Genomic DNA, 11,007 nt, shown 5'->3' on the forward strand with positions numbered 1-11,007 from the left:
GGTCCATCTGCTCGGGGGATCGCCGCCAAACATCCGCCTGTACTCTCTTTGTACCGAAACTACGGACTCCAGTGCGTGATAGCGGCGGACTATCCAAATTCTTGTTTGCGTGTCCCAGTTATCCATTTTAATGTAATAAATTTTAAAGATCAATCTGCAAATTAAAACAAAAATGGAACAGATAACTTAAAAAGAAAAAAAGTTATTCAATTTTTTTTGGTAGCGGCTTTCATCAGCCACCCTGTATTTAAAAAAAAACAATATTCCATTCATTCATTCATTCATTAAACAGAATGTTTGCATTCTATATTGAGCTTAAACTTATCAGTCTAGTAAAAGGAGATCATATGAATCGTCTAATAAAAAGTTACAAATTTTGTTGGCAGGTCTCACAAAGTGGCTTAGAGCGTTGGAGGCAAATTGGCTTTAAGCAATTGCAGCAACAATATCTAGTTACTCTTTTTATTTTTGGCGGACAAATAGTGCAAAGTTTTCTTCCTCTCGATGAATTAGATCGAATGGTGGGGGAGGGGTAAGATCTTTACCGAGAACCCTGTTTACCGTCATTTTGAGTTCTCTTGGCAATCTTTCATTATACACCCGAAATTACATGTGATCTAACGCCAATTCTCCTGCCAGATTGAGTAACCAAGTTTTTCTTCTCATTTTATCATAACTGTCTGAACAATCATTTTGGAAAACTCGCATAGGCCAACGACGAGTTTTACGGCTGCTTGAATATATCGAACAGTTTTTGTCAACTCCTCCTTTGGTATGGTTGTAATCTGCTATCATAACTAGTTTATGTGCCAGCATCATCCATTTCTTGATTGTAAGTATGTTGTTGTTCAGCGAGGGACCTGACTTGACTTGAAACTAAAAGTTCTTCATCTGCTTCATCATTTGAAACTTCATCGTTTTCTAAAAGTTCAGATTCTGGCTGAAAATTAGGGTCAGTGCCTTCGTCATCAAAATCGCTGAACTCATGCTCGGTTTCTTCCTCCAACCACTGTTGTATCTGCTCGTCACTGCTTTTAAAAGTTCCAGATGATGTTCTCTTGGAAGAGTGTATCCTCTGGTTTGTATTTAACTCTCCATCAAATCAAAACTAAAAAAATATAAGGTAATACAACAATTTCACTGATACATTGTTCAGGAGACACTACGAAAATATAACAAAAATACTGAGGTGATTGTTTCTCAGACACTTACGTCAATACTGATGTGGTTGACTTGTAGACACTTTTTTACTCACACCGACGCATGTGCTCACTTCAACTGCCTTTTGTACACTAACGTACTCATGAGAACAAAATAGTGTTTTGTAGTATTTGATGTCAGTTGCAAAGGGTGAAGAAAATTCAAAGTAATTGTTTTGCATAGTACTGTAGCATCCGGACTAGAAATTGATAAGTGGTCCAAATACAAGTACAACTGTAATAATTACAATTTGACGAATAAGTTTGATAATCTGCATCTCTGATGTATGAAATTTCCCTTTTCTTTACATATTAAAAAACGGCTTGAAATTATATTACCTTTGTAAAAATTCAAAGTGCTGCGCTGACTGAATGCAGTATTTTCAATGCTTTGTTATAAACTGTTGGGGAAACAAGAGAACTTGGTATCATATATTTATCACATATGGCTACAATAGCAAACACAAAGCGAAATTGTGCTGAAAATTCTAATCCGTATAAAAACTATAACCAACTTTGTTTCGAAATCTAGTGTATTCTACCGGTAATTCTAAACAAAAAACACCCGAGGAGCATAGCTTTAAAATTAATTTCGGGCTTCTTTATTTTAAATTTTAGTTATAAACTTATAACTTTCATTCTCCCAAAAAAGTATCGGGAATTGTTCAATAAAACGCAAAATAACTGTTTAAACATCAAAATTTATTTTGTAGCCTTCAAAATAGGCTCCATTCGCAGGAATACACAAATGCCAATGATTAGTCCAGTCATCAAAGCACCTTTTAAACGCGTTTGAAGAAATCTTCTACAGCTCCTGCAGCGAATGCTCCTTAATGGTTTCTATCGACTCAAAGCGTCCGAGTGGCAATTTATGTTTTAGGAAAAGGAAAAAATTACAGAGGGCTTAATCCGGTGAATACGGCGATTGTTCGATGATATTTGTTGAGTTTTCGGTCAAAAAAGTGTTCACAATATAAGCCTTGTGAGACGGTGCGTTGTCATAGTGCAAGATCCATACACACATTCTTTCTCAAACGTCGCATAACTTGCAAATAATATTCTTTATTTATCGTACAACCATTTGGAATGAATTCCGAGTGCACAACACCATCATAATCAATAATCAAAGAAAACAATAATCACTTTTGACCGACTTTGACGTGGTTGTTTGGGTTTCGGTTCATGTGGATAGCGCCATTCAGCCATTCAGCCGCCTGTTGACTTGCTCAAGCACGTCTTCAGCCACCTTCTTTCGATGAATTTTTTTAAAGAAATTCTACTATCTTGAAACGAGTAGAGCAACCACGCGTCTTGGCGTCTCATGTCCAATTGATGGTGTAAAATGTTGCGAATTGATTCGTAAGACACGCCAAGGTCACGAGCTACCTCTCTCAAACTTAAATGATGGTTTCCGGTACCATTTTCTTTACTTTGTCGACCTTTTCGCCCGTTGAAGACGTTGATGGGCAACCAGATCGGGCAAATCTTCTTCTCGGCCTCTGCAAAACCCTTATACGACTCGCAGACCCGGACTATCATATTTAGATTCAAAATGTGGAACATTTTATGTAAGATTAATACATCAAATGCCGTAATTATGGAAATTTCGAAAAATTTGTTGCCTTGCGTTATTTGTAAATCCATGTAACCGATAAATTGAAAACGAAATATTTTTTTACAATCATTTCTATAAGGAAAAACTATTTTTAATTATTAAGCATAAATCACTCCGATTGTCAATCACCCGCATCGAGAAAACTCACAAACAGCTGACTTTGCACAACTGTCCATTGGTATTCACGGACTTTCCAACAACCCAAATGAGCTGCTTTTATTAACTATTTCGGTTAAATAAAAAATGAAAATAAAACAAAGTTAAAATTAAAATACGCACACCCAATTGAGTCAATTAGTGCAATCAATTACGACCATCTTCAACTATTTACACATTTATTCAGCGCATTGTTCGAGTATTTCGGCTAATTTCTTTGACCCAAACTGAAGGGGAAAAATGGAAAAAAGGAGTACGCGGGAAGCTGTTAAACAGCGCAGAAATTTACGGCTTCACAACTCATTAAGAGCAACAGCGCAATCATCCACAGGACACTTATGTGTATATGTATATGTGTGTGTGTGTGTTACCACGAATAAACTAACAACCTCCTGCACTTTTCTCATTAAACTTAAGCGTACAGTAGTGGACAGCTTATTAGCACAGCGGAGGATTTTTACAAAATCGGCGAAAACAAATTCGCAAAAAAATGTTCCGTTATTTTTGATTTTGCTCGTATGCATTCTCTACTCATAATTATACTCAGTACTCAGTTTAAAGGAAAATCATATTGCAGGGATTGCATTACTTGAGTGTGGCAAAAGTGCAAGTGAGTTTAACGAATTGCTGAAAAAACGTAATATTTCGAGAATGTTTGCCTACCGCACGACATCTCGCTTTTCCCAAACTTCTGAAGTGAATGACAGAGAAAGAAGTCATCGTCCTCGCGTGGTTCGAACCAATGCAGCCATAAAAGCCGTTCGAGAAGGAATTTTTAGAAATATCTTTAGAAAGCAGAAAATTATGACCAGCGAAATGAATGTATCGATCAGATCTTTGTCAAAACTAATTAGAGATGACATCCATATAAAAGCCTTCCGTCGCTCAACTAGTCATCTTTTGATAACGCGCTTGAAAAAATTTGCACTCGACAGATGCAAGCTGCTTCTTCGGTGGAACGCGATCAAGGGCCATGAAAATATTCTTTTCAGAGATTAGAAAATTTTCACTGTTGAAAAAGTTTTCGATAAACAAACCTATGCTAAAACTTCTAAAAACGCAAACTTCTAAAGATACCACCATCCAGCCTCCGTGATGGTTTGGTGGTGAGTGTCTTGTAAAGGCGTTTCATCTCTTCATTTCTGCGAAAAAGGGATTAAGGCCGGGGCAAAAGTGTGCCAGAAGGATGTCGTGCAGGGCGGAATACGTTGGATCTTCCAGCAAGATTCTGGCACAGCCCACAGAAGCAGCCCGAGAGAACCCAAAATATCTCACGGTCACATACTGAAACATTATCTCAAAGTCGAGCCTTACAAGATCCAAAAAGCGCCTGATCTCACAGCAAGGCAGCAACAAGTCAGACTTGAGGGAGCGAAGCAGTCCCTTCGATTGGCCGAAAGTGGTCAATTTCCGAACATTTTGTTTTCTGACGAGAAACTTTTTCCATTTGAGCAATTCGTAAACTCCCAAAATGATAGGGTTTTTTGACCGATCGTTCATACGAGAATTTGAGTCATCGATTGGCCACCAGGAGGTAGCACTCGCCACAGTTTATGGGCCGCTGTAACCGCAGATGGCCGCACTCCAATCGTTTTCATCGAGCCTGGCGTCAAAGTAAATGCGAAATATTATCGAGAAAGTATTCTGAAGGTTGCTTTGAAGCCATGGACAGACAAACATTTCGGTGGCAGATCGTGGACTTTGCAGAAGTTCTAAGCCCCAACCATCATCAATGGGTCAAATAGTTAAATTGTCAACTTAAATTCTATAACTTAATAAATAAAAGTAATTAGTATTACAAAAAGCAGTAAAAATTTGCCAAAACAAACAAATTTTAAAGGGCTTTAAATAAATAAATACGAGAAAAAAAAGTATTTTCAAGAAAATAATTATTTCAAATTAATTCTAACTGAGTTTTAATAAATAAATAAAAAAACTATATTATTAATTCTGAAAGCGTCATTATTTGTGCCTGCATAGGTATGGTAACTGACTGACCTCCACTGTACATAAATACATTCACAAGTAAACACTAATACACCAAGTAAACTCATTTAAGTCAATGCCGCATAATTTTTGCTAACTTCAATTGAAAGTGGCAGCGACACCCTTTCGCTTTTGTCTCATTTCCGACAAAGTCAGAATAGTGCGAGTTTTTCTCAATGCGATTCTTATTAACTGTGTGTATGTATGGCTGTGTGTATAACTGTAGCAGTATCCTTTATTCTCTTTCCTTTATTTGACGCTCTTTCTCATAGTTGTTCTGTTAGCTTTTCTACTTTGAATTGAATTTATTTCACAATTCTTTGTTTTGTCTCAATGTAAAGTTTGCGTTTAAGGAAAAAAACCCGTGGTAAATGTAGCGGAAAAGTTGCCTTATTACAATCGCTTTTTTGTTACTTTCCTTATTTTAGTTGTTTCTTATTTTTAATACTTCGCAATGCGGAAGGAAGCGCATCATGACAGTTGAGTAGAAGTGTATCAGTGGAGGGTAAACAGAAAAATGTTCGTGGTCATCTATGAGATGCTATAGAAAAGATGCGTATGAGAAAAAAAAGATTAGCTTCAATGAGCTGGCCACAAAATAATTTAATAATTGGGGGTGTTGAGGTTAGATTTATTATTAATTTTATTTACCTCTTAACCTTAAAAGCTCTTGTGAAGCCTTTGGTCTCTAGTTCACTACACCCAGGGAAATATTTGTATACTTATTCAGAAAGGTCACACTTGATCCAAATAGGAAACTCCTCGACAGCGTTACAATCTACCGAATAATGTTGAAAACGGTTTCCGATTTGACAGATTTCTCGTGTTGAGTTGGAGTTGAGCGGAGAGAGTTTTGAGCTTTGTTGTGTTACGAGAATTTAGTATAATTTTACGGCAAAATTTTTTTTGGTGGCACATTTTAACCCAATATATACCTCTTTTATGAGTATATTATGACCTGTTGGCCATCCGTGGTTAATAGAGGCTGCCCCCAAGGCGGTGTGCTGTCTTCATTGCTTTGCTGCATGGTGATCGATCCTCTCCTCACCACCTTAAAAGAGGCGAGAGTCTACGTCCAAGCATATTCGGATGACGTTGTCTGTTTGATAACAGGCCCTTCACGTATGAGCATCTGTAGGAAAGTGCACAAAACTCTGGATATGATTGACACTTGGTGCTGTGCGAATGGGCTATCGGCAAACTGTACCAGGACTGGTATTGTCCTCTTTACCAGAAGGACGAACCTTGATGGACTCGTTCTGCCTAAGCTAAAAGGAGTCACAGTCCAGCTATCCAAAAAAATCAAATATCTTAGAGTAATCCTCGATAGTTTACTCCTTTGGAAGTTACGCGTTGAAACAAAGACATACAAAGCACTGACAGCTTTCTGGCAGTGCAAAGGTGTCTTTGGGAAAACGTGGGGTCTTTCTTCTATGGATCTACTCGGTTATAATAAGACCTATTATCACCTATGCATCAGTGATCTGGATTAGTAGACTCTCTCTCCTGGAAGTCAGAAGGACCTTATCGAGACTACAACACACTGTGGCCATCTGTTGCACCGGAGCTTTTTCGACTACTTCAGGTCCGTCATTAGATGCTCTGTTTAGTCCACCCCCCCTTGAAGTCTTCTTCCAAGCAAGAGCTTTGAAGACCATCTGCAGTCTGAAGCACAATGGGAATTAGTACGACCCCTATCCGGACAACATTGGACAACAGAGTAGGCATGGGCTGCGATCCAACGAAAGAGTCGTACTTGGCAAAAGATACATTGTGGGGCTGCCTGAGGCTCAACTGTGGCCAAACTTAGAAAGTGAGCCCGGCAAACACTGCTCCCGCATTTTCACGGATGGCCCCAGAATCGAAGGCGGTTCCAGCTCTGGTACCTATGTGAAATCAAGCTGGGCAAAACTATACTTCGCTCTTGGAATGCACGCATCTATGTTTCAGCAATGAACTTTGATGTGGAAAACAGATGGAGAGGCAGTATGTATGTATCTACAGCGACAGCTAAAGCTGCGCTGATGGCCTTAAACAGCCCATCAACCACTTCAAGGATGGACATAATAGCCTGATCCTAACATGGGTCCCGGGACACGTGGGTATCGCGGGTAACGAGACCTCTGACTCCTTAGCTAAGATGGGCTCTGAGGCCAACTTCTTTGGCCCAGAGCCCGTTTTGCCACTCCCTTCTGCGGCCATCACAGCCACGGTTAGCAAATGGGTAACTACCACCCACAAGCGAGCTTGGCAGGTTGAGAGAGGCTGCAGATGGACAAAACTGATGTTACCTGCCAAGTCCGACCGACAGTCGCAGTTCCTCCTGACATTAAACAGAAGGGACTGTAGGCAGCTGGTTTGACTGATAACGAGTGATGATTCTATGGACAAAACACATGGAAAAGGTAGGCATCTGAGGCAATGCACTCTGCCCAGCATGTGGAGAGGCCGATGAGACGGCGGACCACTTTCTGTGCGTATGTCTGGTCTTCGCTCGAATCAGGTTTGAGATCTTTGGCATGTATTACAGTAATATGCATATATAACATTTAAAAACAAAAACAATCGAAACATTTTTTGTATACATTTTTGAAAGTTAAGATAACAATAAAAAAAAATTGCTATAACGAAAAACAAAACAAAAAACAAAAATTTTTATAGATATCACAGTTATTTGTAAGAGTATAAAAATACTAAGTATTGCATCGCCCTTACTTAAGTAAAGTTTAAAGTTTCCCAACACACAAATTCCCCACATCCAAGCTCGACCCGAGAAACTTTTAGTGGTCCAGAAACCCGTACGTTTTTAGACAGTGGTCTTCACTATTGAAGTCTCCAACTCCCATAAATTGATATCGTAGTCCCACTCACCTCTGGCCGGGAAGTGAGCGTTGAAGTTATGATCATCTATCACCGACATCTAATAGTAATAGTATTACTATCTAACCCCTGCTAGCCGATGCATCCACTGTGGTGGGTTACCCAATGTGGGTAAATTAGTATCACTGTCTCAAAATCTTTCTAGAAATGCGTTTGCAGGAGACTAGGGAAAAAATATCTTAAAAATCTAGTCATGAAAAGTTTTACGTACAGCAATTAAATAAACAGCTTTAAAAACAAGAGAACCTCACCGCAAATACATCGACTATGCAGATTAAAAAATCTGAGTATACTTTAAAATTTCAAACTTCAGCAGAGTTAATTGAGTGAAATAGAAAAAATAATTTAAGCTAAGAGGGGAAAAACAATTGCTTTTAATGCCGTGAAACCCACACCCAAAACACACAAGTAAACTCACACCACACGCACACACACATGCATTCATTCTAATTTGCATGCACAGACTTAAATACCCTTAGGGCTGATACGAACACCACCAATTTTAGCAAATATCACTTCAGCAAAATCATTACCATCGAAATCATTATTATCATCATCATCCTGGGGTATCGACGTTATTGCAATTTGTAAATAGAATTTAATAGTCTTTAATTCTCCTCATATGCTTAGCAGAATAATATTTTTCATGCTTGCTTTATTGTTGTTATTCCATTTATTGGAAAAGATTACAAACGCTTCTGGCTATTTTGACAAAATTAAATAATGCAATCGCATTCAGATTACCTCTTTGATAAGCATTTATTAATTAAACGCTCATTCAGAGCTGAATATTTATGCATTTTTCCTTTTATTTCCTTAGCTTCAAACGAAAGATGGAGAGTAAAATTTTACTTGCTTTGATGAATAAAAAAATAACGAAATAAATTAATTATAGTAACTTTGTTTTATTTCAAAAATTTTTGATTGAATTTACCATAGCGACAAATTAAGCTTTACCTGGCATCGATGATTGGCTAAAAGATTGATGGGCACGCTGAAAAGTAGTCTACATAATTGAGGTTTGTTTTTGTAATTTATGTATTCTTAAACCACTGAACAGCTGGCGATAAAATGTTCGTGAGTTTATTTTTAGCCATACCTGGGAAGGTTCATGAGTTTATATCGTTTAGTAAGGTTTCTCAGGCCCATTAGCCTAACCTCGTTTTGCTTAAAGGCTTTTGAAAAAGTCTTAGATGAGCAAATCAAAACCCAACTTGATACTAAGTTGATCTCTGAGGCACAACACGCCTACACTAAAGGGAAATCGACTGAAACGGCACTTCATTCACTAGTGCAAACAGTGAAAACTTCCCTACACAATAAGGAGTACTGTCTTGTCGCATTTATGGAAATAGAAGGTGCTTTTGATAATATTGAACCCAAAGCTATTTTGTTGGAAATTGCAAAATTGGGAACTAATTACTCCATCCGGAAGATGATCGAACAAATGCTCCAAAATAGAATAATCACTTCAGAGCTTGGGTTAAGCCGCATGAGAATGTACGCCGTCAAAGGCACTCCTCAAGGCGGAGTACTTTCACCCCTTCTCTGGAATCTCGCTGTAAACAGTTTGCTTCGAAATCTCGAAAAAGCAGGCTGCAAGGTTGTAGCCTATGCAAATGATATTGCTCTCTGCGTGTCAGGCAAACACCTGAACACCCTCACTGAGCTCATGCAACGCTCAATCAATATTCTGTCAAAATGGTGCACCGAATGCGGACTAAATGTGAATCCAGCAAAGACAGATCTTGTTCTCTTCAATAGGAAACAACAATCTCCTCCACTGCAAACAATAACTTTAAAAGGAGAATCATTACTTCTATCTGATTCAGCTAAATATCTAGGAGTAATTCTAGATAGGAAGTTGAGTTGGAAATTGAACATCGAAAACAGATGTAAAAAAGCTTTCATAGCTCTCTATACTTGTAAGAAAGCTATAGGCAAAACCTAGGGTTTTTCACCTCGGATCATTTATTGGATATATACCTCGATCATCAAACCGATACTCTTCTACGGTGTGGTTGTATGGCGGACAGCACTCGAAAAACGGTGTAGAGTAGCCAAAATTGATCGAGTCCAAAGAACAGCCTGCCTCCTGATAACAGGATGCTTAAGTACAACAACTACTAAGGCTCTAAACACGTTACTTCACTTGTTCCCTATCGATCTGGCTGGCTAAGCGATTACAGCGAAAGCAGCGACACGCATGAATGCTATATCGAAATGGAATAAGTATCTTGGCCATTCGGCCATACTGAACAGGAACACTGTTATCTCTTCCGACATAGACTATCATGTAAGTCTTCCATCACCACCTTTGCTATTCTCCTGTTCACTCCCAACTAGGGAAGAATGGAAGACAAATCTTACCGAAATCAATGGCCCTCTGATTATGTGGGATTTGGAATCTTTTCCAATTCCCCTCACATCAATCTATCATTTAGATTACCCGACTACTGTAGTGTATTCCAAGCGGAAGTATGCGCTATCTGGTATGCTGTGAAAACTCTCTTAGAAAATAGAATATCACTAGAGGATATCCGCTTTTTCACCGACAGTCAAGCGGCCGTTCGAGCACTCAGCTCCTCTTATACCCACTCAGATGTGGTTCGATCCTGTCTCTTATCTCTTAACGAGATAAGTGTTCAGAATTCTATCAAAGTTATCTGGATACCGGGTCACAGTGGATTCGAAGGTGACTGCAAAGCTGATGAGCTCGCAAGAGCTGGAGCTGCGCAATCAAATGTTAGTAACTTACCCACAATCCACATTCCGCTCCCAACATGTAAAATGCTCATTGATCGAGAATTTCACAGCATTGCTGATCGGAGGTGGCGAGTGGAAACTACTTGCGTTACGACCAGACAAATCTGGCCATCCTACAATCTGAAACAGACATAAACCCTTATAAGTCTTTCGAAACACGAACTACGGCATATAACATCTCTTATCACCGGCCACTGTCTTTTGGGTACTCACGCACGTGGGCTCGGGGTTCCTCAAAACGACCTGTGCAGATACAGCGAGGACGAAGATGAGGAAGTATCTAGCAGGCGTTTGCTGTGCAGTTGTCCCGGTCTAGCCAGAAGTCGACTCGCTCTTCTAGGCTCTCCAACAATTGACAATCTTTCAGTACTCTCGGACCTGAAAATCGAATCTCTCATCAAATTC

Source organism: Anastrepha obliqua, chromosome 1, assembly GCF_027943255.1.
Source record: "Anastrepha obliqua isolate idAnaObli1 chromosome 1, idAnaObli1_1.0, whole genome shotgun sequence".
Taxonomy (NCBI): domain Eukaryota; kingdom Metazoa; phylum Arthropoda; class Insecta; order Diptera; family Tephritidae; genus Anastrepha; species Anastrepha obliqua.